Genomic DNA, 13,552 nt, shown 5'->3' on the forward strand with positions numbered 1-13,552 from the left:
TGAGCCGCCCTGAGCCGCTTTGGTGGGAAGGGCGGGATATAAACTAAATAAAATGAAAATAATGAATGAATTTCAAGAGTAGCTAAAAAAATATTCTTACCTTCTGAGGGGAGCCATTAGGGTTGCCAAGTCCAATTCAAGAAATATCTGGGGACTTTGGGGGTGGAGCCAGGAGACTTTGGGGGTGGAGCCAGGAGACATTGGGGGTGGAGCCAGAAGCAAGGGTGTGAAAAGCATAATTGAACTCCAAAGGGAGTTCTGGCCATCACATTTAAAGGGACAGCACACCTTTTAGAATGCCTTCCTTCCATAGAAAATAATGAAGGATAGGGGCACCTTCTTTTGGGGCTCATAGAATTGGACCCCCTAGTCCAATCCTTTTGAAACTTGGGAGGTATTTTGGGGAGAGGCACTAGATGCTATATGGAAAATTTGGCACCTCTACCTCAAAAAACAGCCCCTCCAGAGCCCCTGACACCCACGGATCAATTCCCCATCATTCCCTATGGGAATCGTTCCTGGAGCTGCATAATGGCTGTGGGGGTGGAGCTTCCCCCGCCGGCCAGCTGGCTGGGGGAGGGGGGAAGCCTGTAAAACCAGGGGATCCCCCGCTGGGTCCTGGGGATTGGGAAGCCTAGGAGCCATGTTGGTTGGCGGTAAAACAGATTCAACTCCAGAGACCAACCAGAGTGGATTCGTGGATACCCTGAACTCTGTATGCTAGTAGCTAGTTAGCTTAGAGCAAGGTGTTGATAGGGCTGGCACGCGGAAGTAGGCGAGGTAGGCGGCTGCCTAGGGCCTTTTTGCATAATACTGGCTGAAAGTGTATCAGTTTTTTTAAATGAAAACTCAAAAATCAACTACTAAAAAAGACATATATGAAAAATTCACACAGTTCTCTGTACCAGTTAGAGCAGGGGCGTCAAACATGCATCCTGGGGGCCGAATCAGGCCCCCAGGGGGCTCCTATCAGGCTCCTGAACAACTGGCTGTCATCTGCTTCCTTCTCCCTCTCTCTTGCTTCCTTCTGCATCTCAGCTTACTTTGCCAGGCTTGCTCAAACGTACAGGACCACCAGGAGTCCCCTTACTCCCCTTGGCCCTCCCCCAGCTGGAAGGCGCCACTTGGCCGCCGTGATCTTTGAAGGCTTCCTTAAAAGCCTCCGAAGAGTGCAGTGTTTTAGTGCCACCTGGCCGCTTTCAAGCCATAAGCGACGTCTGCGCTCTTTGGAGGCTAGATCGTGCAGCGTTGAACTAATCTGTTATGGGGGCGGGATCTGATATAAATGAGACCTTGTCGGGCCGGGCCATGTGTGTCATAAAATGTAACGCCAGGTAGTGGAGATGTAAACTTTATAAAGGACACTGGCAAACACCTTTTAAAAACAACAACCCTAAAAGAAAACATGCTTAAAAGATTAGCACTCTTGCAATATTTTGTTTATTTAATAGTTTCTGATAACTGACACCTCTCGCTCTGAATTATTGCATCAAAATCTGAAGACAATGTCTGTGCTGTAGCAATCTTGAGTATGCTGTTCAGGTGTTTTTCAGGATTGCGTCTGTAAGGTACAAACCTACTTTTGATTTATTGACATTCATTACAGAAATCTCATGGTCAATGTTTTGAGCCTAAGACTTAGGGGAAAGCATGAAATGACTGGGCATTGTGAGCTTTTGTACATAAGCCGCTTCATGTGCTGGTCAGTGAATGGAGAAAATAGAGGCTTTGCTCTGTAACTCCTGTGTGATTGAGCGAGACTGGCAAAACAAATTGTTATGCAGAAGGAAGCAAGTGAGAGAGAGAGACAGAAGCAGATGACAGCCAGTTGGGGGCCTGATCTGGCCCTCAGGTAGCACTTTTGACACCCCAGCCTTAAAGCCAATTAAATGCAGAGTATATTCTTCCCGCAAGAAAGGTCTTATTAATAATGAGGATACCTTGGGATTGACTACTGGCTAATCAATATATTGGTTAATCAATATTTTGGCTGTTCCACATATACACCAGAGATGGAGCTTTGGGTGGTAATTACTCTCTTTGATCTCACAAAGAAAACCAGTTTGTTGTAGTAGTTAAGTTCGCGGACTCTTATCTGGTTTGATTCCCCACTCCTCCACTTGCAGCTGCTAGAGTGGCCTTGGGTCAGCCATAGCTGTCTCATAGTTGTCCTTGAAAGGACAGCTTCTGGGAGAGCTCTCTCAGCCCTATCCACTTCACAGGGTGTCTGTTGTGGGGGAGGGGGGAAGGTGAAGGAGATTGTAAACCACTCTGAGATTCAGAGTATAGGGAGGGGTATAAGTGCAGAGTGGTAAAGCGGCAGTACTGCAGTCCGAGCTCTCTGCTCACGACCTGAGTTCGATCCCGGAGGAAGCTGGGTTCAGGTAGCTGGCTCAAGGTTGACTCAGCCTTCCATGCTTCCGAAGTTGGTAAAATAAGTACCCAGTTTGCTGGGGAGAAAGTGTAAAGGACTGGGGAAGGCAATGGCAAACTACCCTGTAAAAAGTCTGCAGTGAAAACGTCGTGATGCGATGTCACCCCAGATTCGGAAACGACTGGTGCTTGCACAGGGGACTACCTTGGCCTTTTTATAAATCCAATATCTTCTTCTTCTCTCACACACAACACAGTTGTCACAGAAAGGAAACCAGATGGAGTTAGAGCTAGAAAGATGAGTTTGTCTTATTGTTTTTTCTTCCCATGTAACCCTTCTCTAATTTCCTTTTAGTAGACATTTCTTAGACACTAAACCCACACGTGTCTGTGGCTGCTGTATATCCAGCACTTTATGCAGTCTGCTAAATATCCAACAGGGAACCAAAAGGCCAAATTATCCTGAGGCCCCACAAAGAACCCCCAATTTACTTCTTCATTTCCCCCAAGGCTACCTTGGCCATGCACAAAACCACAACATAAACGGACCTGACAGGTGGATAACAAAATGGCTGCTCCCATGGCTTCTCCTTTAACCCTCAAATGCAAGGTCAAATGGAGGTCTCTTCTCAGGTCAAACATCTGAGGAACAACCTCGAGACCGTTTATCATTCTTATCTAATCTCTTCATTTTCTTAGGCAAGATTAGTGATGCTGTTTAAGAATATTTCACACATCTCTCAGGGTGACATTGAAAAAACCCCCCAGTATTGTTAGAAAAGGATTTTGATGATGTGGTGGAATTTGTAAGGCACAGGAGGCCGGATCCTTTAGCACAAATCCCTTTCCACTTCCGGACCAACGGAAGGAAACACTTCTTTACACAGAGAGTGACTAAAATGTGGAATTTGCTGCTGGAGGATGCAATGATGGCCACAGACAACTTTAAAAGGGAAATAGATTAATAGAAGAGAATTCTATCAGTGCCTTCAAGACATGCTGACTAAAGGGAACTTGAACATGAACATATGAACATATGAAGCTGCCTTATACTGAATCAGACCTTTGGTCCATCAAAGTCAGTATTGTCTTCTCAGACTGGCAGCGGCTCTCCAGGGTCTCAAGCTGAGGTTTTTCGCACCTATTTGCCTGGACTCTTTTTTTGGAGATGTCGGGGATTGAACCTGGGACCTTCTGCTTCCCAAGCAGATGCTCTACCACTGAGCCACTGTCCCTCCCCTCCCCAACTTCCATGCTGAGGCAGCCCACCTCTGAGTCCTAATGCCAGAAGGCAGCATCAGGGGAAGGTCTCAGCCTCTATGCCCGTGGCTAGACCTCCAGAGGAACTGGCTGGCCACTGTGTGAGACAGGATGCTGGACTAGGTGGACCTCTGGTCTGATCCAGCAGGGCTCTTCTGGTGTTCTAATGAAGGCCTTGGCCTCTCTTCCCTGGTGTTGGCCCTCCAGAGGAACTGGCTGGCCACTGTGTGAGACAGAAGGCTGGACTAGATGGACCCTCACTGGTCTGATCCAGAAGGGCTCTTCTGATGTTCTTCTCAGGGGAAGACCTCAGCCTCTATTCCCTGTTGTTGGATCTCCATAGGAACTGGTTGACCACTGTGTGAGACAGGAGGCTGGACTAGATTGACCCTCACTGGTCTGATCCAGCAGGGCTCTTCTGGTGTTCTAATGAAGGCCTAGGCCTCTCTTCCCTGTTGTTGGCCCTCCAGAGGAACTGGCTGGCCACTGTGTGAGAAAGGAGGCTGGAGTAGAGGGACCCTCACATCAGTGTAAAAAAATCTCACATGGACAAAAGAAATAGGGGAACATGATGAAAACCCTGACAAAAGGAAATGGTAGGCACCCAATCATTTTTTTAAAAAAAAATTCAATAGGCTGTGTAATCCATGAGATAGGAAGAATATCAGGATGGCTTTATGAAGGTCTGAATGCAGAAAAGAGGGCTGCACCAATTCAAGGAAGAGAAGATAGAAAACTTTTCCTCCCCTTTTCCTTGACTTCATATTAGTGGTTGATGGGGAGAGATCATAATACTGAGCACAGCAGCCTGAAGGTCACAAGACCCTTTAAAAGAAGAAGAAGAAGACTGCAGATTTATACCCTGCCCTTCTCTCTGAATCAGAGACTCAGAGCGGCTTACAATCTCCTGTATCTTCTCCCCCCACAACAGACACCCCGTGAGGTGGGTGGGGCTGAGTGAGCTTTGACAGAAGCTGCCCTTTCAAGGACAACTCCTGTGATAGCTGTGGCTGACCCAAGGCCATTCCAGCAGCTGTAAGTGGAAGATTGGGGAATCAAACCCAGCTCTCCCAGATAAGAGTCCGCACACTTAACCACGACACCAAAAGGCAGAATATGGAGACCAAAGGGGGTGGTGGTGGTGGAGAGACAGTCCTGGGGAATTGCCAAAGTAAGTAACAGCTTTCCAAGACATGTCTGTCAATGTGTTTGCTGTGGAATTTCCTGTCCCTGTATTGGAGGATTTAATTCCACCTCCCCTACCCCCCCCCCCCTCCAAAATCCCACAATTTTCACATTAGGAAAATGTGAGGAACTCCAATCAGTGTTTTACCCTGGTCTCTCTTCACCTTAACTCATTTTTGCCTCCATCTTTCTTGGAGGCAGATCCAAAGGTACTTCTGCAGCATAAGGGACAAAAGGTGCCCTTAGGTTTACTGGGTTTGCAGAGGTGCTTCGGATAATGGCATTTTAGGAACAAATAATTGTCCAGGTGGGGAAGCTTGTTGGCCTAAAGTGGTAGAGCAAAGGTCCAGATGCACCTTTAAGGCCAACAAAAGTTTATGAACTTTCATGTGCAGGCAAACTTTCATAGATAGATAGATAGATAGATAGATAGATAGATAGATAGATAGATAGATAGATAGATAGATAGATAGATGTGAACTGTTTACTTCCTGCACACGAAAGCTCTTACCTTGAATAAATGTTTCTTTCTCTTTCTTTCTTTCTTTCTTTCTTTCTTTCTTTCTTTCTTTCTTTCTTTCTTTCTTTCTTTCTTTCTTTCTTTCTTTCTTTCTTTCTTTCTTTCTTTCTTTCTTTCTTTCTTTCTTTCTTTCTTTCTTTCTTTCTTCCTTCCTTCCTTCCTTCCTTCCTTCCTTCCTTCCTTCCTTCCTTTCTTTCTTTCTTTCTTTCTTTCTTTCTTTCTTTCTTTCTTTCTTTCTTTCTTTCTTTCTTTCTTTCTTTCTTTCTTTCTTTCTTTCTTTCTTTCTTTCTTCTCCCACCCTTCCAGTGAAACACGCTCAGGGCAGCTTACACCATAGAAAAAGGCAATCAACAGTTAAAACCAAACTAGAATAGATAAAATCTAAAATTACAGACTAACCGCTGGAAGCTAAAAATGACAAAATTCACAGGCATGGCCTATTGTCATAATTTCAGGCAGCGATTAAATTCTGGTGGTTAGCTGTACTCAAAGGTCGTCACAGTGTGGCGAGGTAGGCCATTGGTGGCGTTCTTATGGGTCAGTCCCGTTGCTGCAGATGTTACCATCATGTAAATGCCTGGCAGAAGAGTGCCGTCTCGCAAGCCCTGCGGAACTGTGAAAGCTCTCGCAGGGCCCTAACTTCCTCCGGCAACTCATTCGACCAGCTAGGGGCAGCAACAGAAAAGGCCCTGGCTCTTTTGAGCCTCGCTTCTCTGATGCTGGGGACTGTCAACAGGTTTTGAGACCCGGACCGAAGTGCTCGCTGGGGCATATGCAGGGAAAGGCGGTCCCTAAGGTATGCAGGATCCTAGTCATATAGGGCTTTAAAGGCAATGACCAGCACCTTGAAGCGAATCCAGTACCCTATCGGTAGCCAGTGCAGTGCTTTCCGCACAGGCTGAATGTGTTCCCATTGGCTCACGCTAACTCAGCTTTGAGGGAACTCTGTCCGCCACAAGGCTCAGCTCAGCCCAGCAATCCCCGAAGGCCAGACCAAGTGATCTTGAGGGCCATAAACGGCCCTCAGGATGGACATTCCCCACCCCTGCACTATATTATAGCAACGAGGGGGTCCGGGGGATGCAATTCAGAAGCAGCGGACTGAAGGTCGAGCAGAAGTACAAGTACTTGGGGGACTCTTTTAATTCCACCCATCTCTGGAAGAATCGAGGAGGACGAACGGAAGCGCATCACGTTCCAGCTGGCTAAAAGGTAAAAGTTCAGAAGTCCAGCGAGACAGATAGAGAGAGATTAGGAGAAAGACTGAGTGAGAGAGAGCGAACGGACGAAGATATCAGACCTCCACTTCGCTGACATTTAAAGGAATACGGTTTTGAATCATGCCTTTGGAATGCAGCGCTGACTTAAGAGCTGCGAGAGGGAAAGATGACAAAATGGAGGTTTCCAAGAGGCCAAGGCACTGCAGGCCATCTGAAAAACAAGACCCGGGGATGTTGAAAATGCCGCACATGGGAGGAAACCTGATGCCGGCGGCTTTCTCTGGAGTGGAGGACGAGTCTTGTAACATGCCAATACCGCTTATGTTCCAGCTCCCACTGATTTCAAGGGGAGATTTATAGGTTTCAGCTGGAGCCTGAAGACCCTTATTGTCCAGAGCTTTGCAGAACTCACACACAGTTATCTGTCCCTTCTAGGCTGAGGCCAAGAGCCACTGGGAGGAGTCAAAGAGAGCCACAGGCTAAGGCTTCATGCTGGGGTCGGGAGGGGGTGGAAATTCAGAAAGCCTGCACCCCAATGCAGGACAGAGATGCAGCAGATAACATCCAAGGGATTTGACTATAAAACAGCATCTTGGGTTGAAATGAAATCAAAAGAGTTTCCGGCTCAACGTTAGGAAGAACTTCCAGACAGAGCAGTTCCTCAGTGGCACAGGCTTCCTCGGGAGGTGGAGGGCTCTCCTTCCTCGGAGGTTTTTCAACAGAGGCTAGATGGCCATCCGACAGCAGGGCGGAGCCTGTGAATTTAGGGCGAGGTGTTTGTGAGTTATACTGCCCCGTGGCACAGAGTGGTAAAGCTGCGGTACTGCAGTCTGAACTCTCTGCTCACGACCTGAGTTCGATCCCGGCAGAAGCTGGTTTCAGGTAGCCGGCTCAGGATGACTCAGCCTTCCATCTTTCCGAGGTCGGTAAAATGAGTACCCAGCTTACTGGGGAGAAAGTGTAGATGACTGGGGAAGGCAATGGCAAACCACCCCATAAAAAAGTCTGCTGTGAAAACATGAAAGAAACGCCACCCCAGAGTCAGAAACAACTGGTGCTTGCACAGGGGACTACCTTTACCTTTTTATTTGTGAGTTACATCAGTTACTGACAGGGCTTTTTTTTTTTTGAGCAGGAATGCACAGGAACGCAGTTCCGGCTGGCTTGGTGTCAGGGGGTGTGGCCTAATATGTAAATGAGTTCCTGCTGGGCTTTTTCTACCAAAAAAGCCCTGGTTACTGATGTAACGAACACGGATTTGAGCGGACTTCGGAGGATGGTGGAAGACAGGAGGGCCGGGCGTGACTTTGTCCATGGGGTTGCAAAGAGTTGGACTCGACTGTGCGACTGAGCGACAACAAATTTGTGAGTTTCCTGCATTGTGTAGTGGGGCTGGACTAGATGACCCTGGGGGGTCCCTCCTAACTCTATGATTCTGTGATTCAGTACAGACTAAGGGTGTTCATCCAGATAGAGTCTGTGGCCTGAACAGACCTTACTTGTTAGCATAGGACAGGGGACCCCATTGAGGTGCCCGAGGGCACCGTGGCCCCTGGTGGTATCTTTCTTGGTTTCCACCAAACAATTAGAAAATGGGTGGGGCTGCTGCCCAGCAGAGCTTCTGATTGGTCACTGGAGATCTGATAGGCGTTGCCAATTAAAATAACAAGGTTCCAGTTCCAGGAGTACCTGCTAAGACAGCATGTGTTTTTATTGTCTCTCACATTCCTCTTTTCAGTGCATTTGTTAAAAAATTACACTTCTTCCCAAAATTTGGACTTCCTCCGTGTGTGGCTCTTCCTCTCGCGATGGCCATCTTGTGGTTGGCTCTACCTCCCCCGGCAACCCTTTGGTAGTGCGCGCACCACTCTGTGTCAGACTTAGAAGGTACCCATAGGCTCAAAACGGTTGAAGACTCCTACCACAGTTTGGACAGTTGCAGTTTCACATCACCTACTGCAGAGTCCTTTTAAGTGGAGATGTCAGGATTTGAACCTGGGACCTTCTCTCTCCCCATATAAGCCCCCCCCCCCGGGCTTTGAGGTCTGCTATACAACATCTTCTGGTGATCCCTGATCCTAAGGATGCTGACTGGCTTCAACGAGGGCAGGGCCTTTTCGGTCTGGGCCCCTACCTGGTGGAATGAGCTCCCGCTGGAGATCTGGGCCCTGCGGGATATATCCAGGGTTTTGCAGGGCCTACAAGATGGAGCTTTTCTGCCAGGCTTTTAACTGATCCAGTGGGCATCCTTTGAAAGTCATTGCTTCCCCCTAGCACTTTATCAACATGGTGCTTAAGTTGTGTTGACAGCTACCAGCCTACATACATGCTGTTGCGTGGTTGTTGCCAATGTTTGAATTGCTGTTTACTGTTGTTGCCTCTGATTTGATAATACCTGTTTTCTGAGGCTGTTTTAACTCTTGATATGGGGTTTAATTTTAGTGTTGTTTTATTGTTGTAAGCCACCTGCTTGTGGGATAGAGTGGGGTATAATCAAAAAGTTAAATTCAATTAAAATTAAATGTCAAGGGAGTCATTTTGGTGTAGTGGTTAAGTGCGCGGACTCTTATCTGGGAGAACCGTGTTTGATTCCCCGCTCCTCCACTTGCAGCTGCTGGAATGGCCTTGGTCAGCCATAGCTCTTGCAGAGTTGTCCTTGAAAGGGCAGCTTCTGGGAGAGCTCTCTCAGCCCCACCTACTTCACAGGTGTCTGTTGTGGGGGAGAAGGGAAAGGAGATTGTAAGCCTCTCTGAGACTCTGAGATTTAGAGTATAGGGCGGGATATAAATCCAATATCTTCAGTATCTTCAGATGCTCAGTCAAGGGAGCCATGGCCACTCCATAAGGCATCACAGCCCCTGCTGGGTTCTCTCCCTTCCAAAAATTCTTCCTCCCCAGGCACTGCCCCCCAATTTCCAGAAACTTTCCAGTCTGGAGTTGCAACCTTCAACCTTTTGTTTATGAGGAAGAGCCAATGCGGACTATCGAAACAGGAGCTCTGGCATCTAGCCAAGTGTGCAGTTTAAATCATAGTCGAATGTGTGTTTGAATGTACCATGAGAATGACCAGCCGCACTTCTGAAGCTGGCAACTCGCTTCTCTCTAACGCTTTCTGGTCTCCTATTTCCTCTGTGCAACCCTTTTTTGGACACCCCCACCCCCCACCTCAAGTCTCTCCCTACCCCAGCAGAATAGTCGGTTCCAGACATTGCCTGTCCCTCTACACAATTGGCAGGGCTCTTTTTGATAACAGGAACTCCTTTGCATATTAGACCACACCCCCTTGATGTAGCCAAGCCTCCAAGAGTTTATGGGGCTCTTCTTTCTCTAGGGTCTACTGTAAGCTCCAGGAAGATTGGCTACATCGAGGGGTGTGTGGCTTAATATGCAAAGGTGTTCCTGCTACAAAGGAAGCCCTGCCTCTGTGGAAATCAAACTTTGATCCTCTGGCCCTTATATGCTGAGCTGCTGTGAGCATTCTGTCTCATGCTCCTCTATGGATCTAGGTTCTGTGTGTGTCTCTGTGTGTGTGTGTGAGAGAGTGTGTGTGTGAGAGAGAGAGAGAGAGAGGTGCTATCAGGTCATTTCTGATTTATGGTGCCCCTATGAATTGAAGGCCTCCAAACTGTCCCATCATTCCCAGCCTTGCTCAGGTCTTCAAACTGTGGACTGCAGCCTCCTTAGACTGAGTCCATCCGTCTCCTGTTGGGTCTTCCTCTTCTTCCACTTTCCTCTCGTGATGTGGCCAAGATAGGGTGTCCAGCCTCCGGGTAGGACCTGGAGATCTTCTGCTTCGTTGTAATCAGTTGTCATCTCCAGCTGGCAGAGATCTGCTCCCCTGGAGACAATGGCTGCTTTGAAGGGTGGACTCTATGGCATTGGACCATGCTGAGGCCCCTCCCTCCCAAACCCCACCTTTTTCCAGATCCACCCCCAGAGACTCCAGGTATTTTCCAACACAGACTTGGGGAGGGACAGTGGCTTAGTGGTAGAGCATCTGCTTGGTAAGCAGAAGGTGGCTAGGTGGAGAGCATCTGTTTGGCAAGCAGGAGGTCCCAGGTTCATCCCTGGCATCTCCAACTTAAAAGGGTCCAGGCGGTAGATGATGGAGATGGGGGGATGGTGGCTCATTGGTAGACCATCTGCTTGGTAAGCAGGAGGTCCCAGGTTCAATCCCTGGCATCTCCAACTTAAAAGGGTCCAGGCGGTAGATGATGGAGATGGAGGGATGGTGGCTCATTGGTAGACCATCTGCTTGGTAAGCAGGAGGTCCCAGGTTCAATCCCTGGCATCTCCAACTAAAAAGGGTCCAGGCAAGTAGGTGTGAAAAACCTCAGCTTGAGACCCTGGAGAGCCGCTGCCAGTCTGAGTAGACAAGACTGACTTTGATAGACCGAGGGTCTGATTCAGTATAAAGCAACTTCATATGTTCATATGACCCTGGCAACCCAAGGCCAAAGTCTGATAGCCTCCTCCTTAGGGTTGCCAATCCCCAGGTGGGGGCAGGGGGGCCCTCCCCCTGTTTCAGGGTCATCAGAAAGCAGGGCAGGGGAAGAAAATGTCTGCCAATTTCCATAGGGAATAATTCAGAATTGATCTGCAGGTATCTGGGCCTCTGGGAAGACTGTGTTTTGAGGTAGAGGCAACCAAATTTGAAGCACAGCATCCGATGGCTCTCCTCAAAAGACCCTCCATGTTTCAAAAAGATTGGACTGCGGGGTCCAATTCTATGAACCCCTAAAGAAGGTGCCTCTATCCATTATTTCCAAGGAGAGAATGCATTTAAAAGAAGTGCGTTCCCTTTAAATGTGATGGCCAGAGCTCCCTTTGGAGTTCAGTTATGCTTGTCACAACCTTGCTCCTGGCTCCACCCCCGAAGCCTTCTGGCTCCACCCCAAAAGTCCCAGATATTTCTTGAATTGGACACGGCAAACCCTATCCCCCCTTGCCTTGAAAACCCTGGGTTCAATTCATTTGCAAAACCCAATCCCATTGCACAAGTTTTCTTCTCTGGATTTCATTGGATTATTCCCTGGGATCAGGGCTTTTTTGCTTGGCAGGAACTCCTTTGTATATCAGGCCACAGCCTCCTGATGTAGCCAATCCTCCAAGAGCTTACAGTAGGCCCTGTACAAAGAGCCCTGTAAGGAATTCTAGCAGGACCTCCTTTGCATATTAGGCCACACACCCCTGATGTAGCCAATCCTCCTGGAGCTTCCAGTAGGCCCTGTACTAAGAGTCCTGTAAGCTCTTGGAGGATTGGCTACATCAGGGGGGTGAGGCGTAATATGCAAAGGAGTTCCTGTTACAGGAAAAGCCCTGCCTGGGACTTTCATCTGGACTTCAACATGGTGCTTACAAAGGGTGTTTTTACACTGACAGTTTGTGACTGTCTATCACCGCATTGGAAACTCACCTTTTACATCACCTAACGTTCTCGCAACTGTTTTGCATCGTCGCTGCCCGAAGAATCTACATTCGTTTCGGTGAGATGAGTTTTGCTGCTGCTGCAACGTTTTTCTCCACACTAGTTTTGATCTGGTCTTTTCTCTACAGGAGTTTCAAGCTTGTATTGTAGAAGTTTTCGTGCGTTTTAAAAAGACTCCTCCAAAAGCCACCACTAGGTGCGGTAATTTGCATGAGAACTGACAGCACTTGAATTTTTTACATATCGTTGCTTGCCTCATCTAGTGATTTAAATTTGTATTGTTTTTGCAGTGTTGACACGATTTCCAAGCAATCGTATACATTTAACTTAGCACTGGTATTCCGGCTGCCCTCTGATCAGAGACATCCCCCCCCCCAATGGAAATGCTTAAATGTAAAAAGAATATAATTAAAGCGGAAAAAACAGTGACAGGCTATTTGAAGACTCTAAAACTTTGGATCAAACTGAATGTAAAAACACCCAATAGCTCTCAGAAGGGCAGGCAAAAGAGTTTGGATTCAGTGCGTTGGCAGCCGTCCATTGGAAGAGGAGCAATATTTGTGCAGAATCCAGTGACATAATGGAAGCTCTTTACTGGCCCATTTTGTCACCCTGAGCTGTTTTGGGAAGGAGGTGAGTTATTGGACCTTCCATTGAGTGACGGACCTCCTGTTTATTTTTCACAGAGTCGAAATATGTTTATCGAAGCGCGATGTGGGCAAAGAGCATTTTCTCCTAATGTCGCACAGAAGATTTGTCACAACTGGCTTCTTGTGTCCCCACAGCTATAATTAAACGAGGGGGGGGGGGCAATGTTAATTATAAACCCTATTTTGGGCCCTCCTTTGAAAGCAGCCCTCCATGATGCAAAATGTCACCCGAGGGGTCCTTCCGCAAACTTGCTCTCTATTTTTCATCGAGACAATATTTGGAATTTGTGGTGGACCGCGGAGGGGAAGCGGTCAACTTTCTCCAGCTCGCCCCCGAATCATGGCACTCGGGTTCCGTTGCTCCCAACCACTTGAAAAAAAGTGGACTTGGCAGGCTCCGAGTCAAACCAGGACAAAATACAGTACTCAGCACTCATTTTCAAAATGGAATCATAGGATCGTAGAGTTGGAAGGGACCTCCAGGGTCATCTAGTCCAACCCCCTGCACAATACAGGAAACCCACAAATACCAACCCCAAATTCACAGGATCTTCAGCACTGTCAGATGGCCATCTAGCCTCTGCTTAAAAACCTCCAAGGAAGGAGAGCCCACCACCTCCTGAGGAAGCCTGTTCCACTGAGGAACCGCTCTAACGGTCAGGAAGTTCTTCCTAACGTTGAGCCGGAAACTCTTTTGATTTAATTTCAACCTGTTGGTTCTGGTTCTACCTTCCGGAGCCACAGAAAACAATTCCACACTATCCTCTATATGACAGCCCTTCAAGTACTTGAAGATGGTGATCCTATCACCTCTCAGCCGCCTCCTCTCCAGGCTAAACATTCCCAGCTCCTTCAGCCTTTCCTCATAGGACTTGGGCTCCAGACCCCTCACGATCTTTGTCGCCCTCCTCTGGAC

The sequence above is a fragment of the Heteronotia binoei genome, chromosome 5 (assembly GCF_032191835.1).
Source record: "Heteronotia binoei isolate CCM8104 ecotype False Entrance Well chromosome 5, APGP_CSIRO_Hbin_v1, whole genome shotgun sequence".
NCBI classification, from domain to species: domain Eukaryota; kingdom Metazoa; phylum Chordata; class Lepidosauria; order Squamata; family Gekkonidae; genus Heteronotia; species Heteronotia binoei.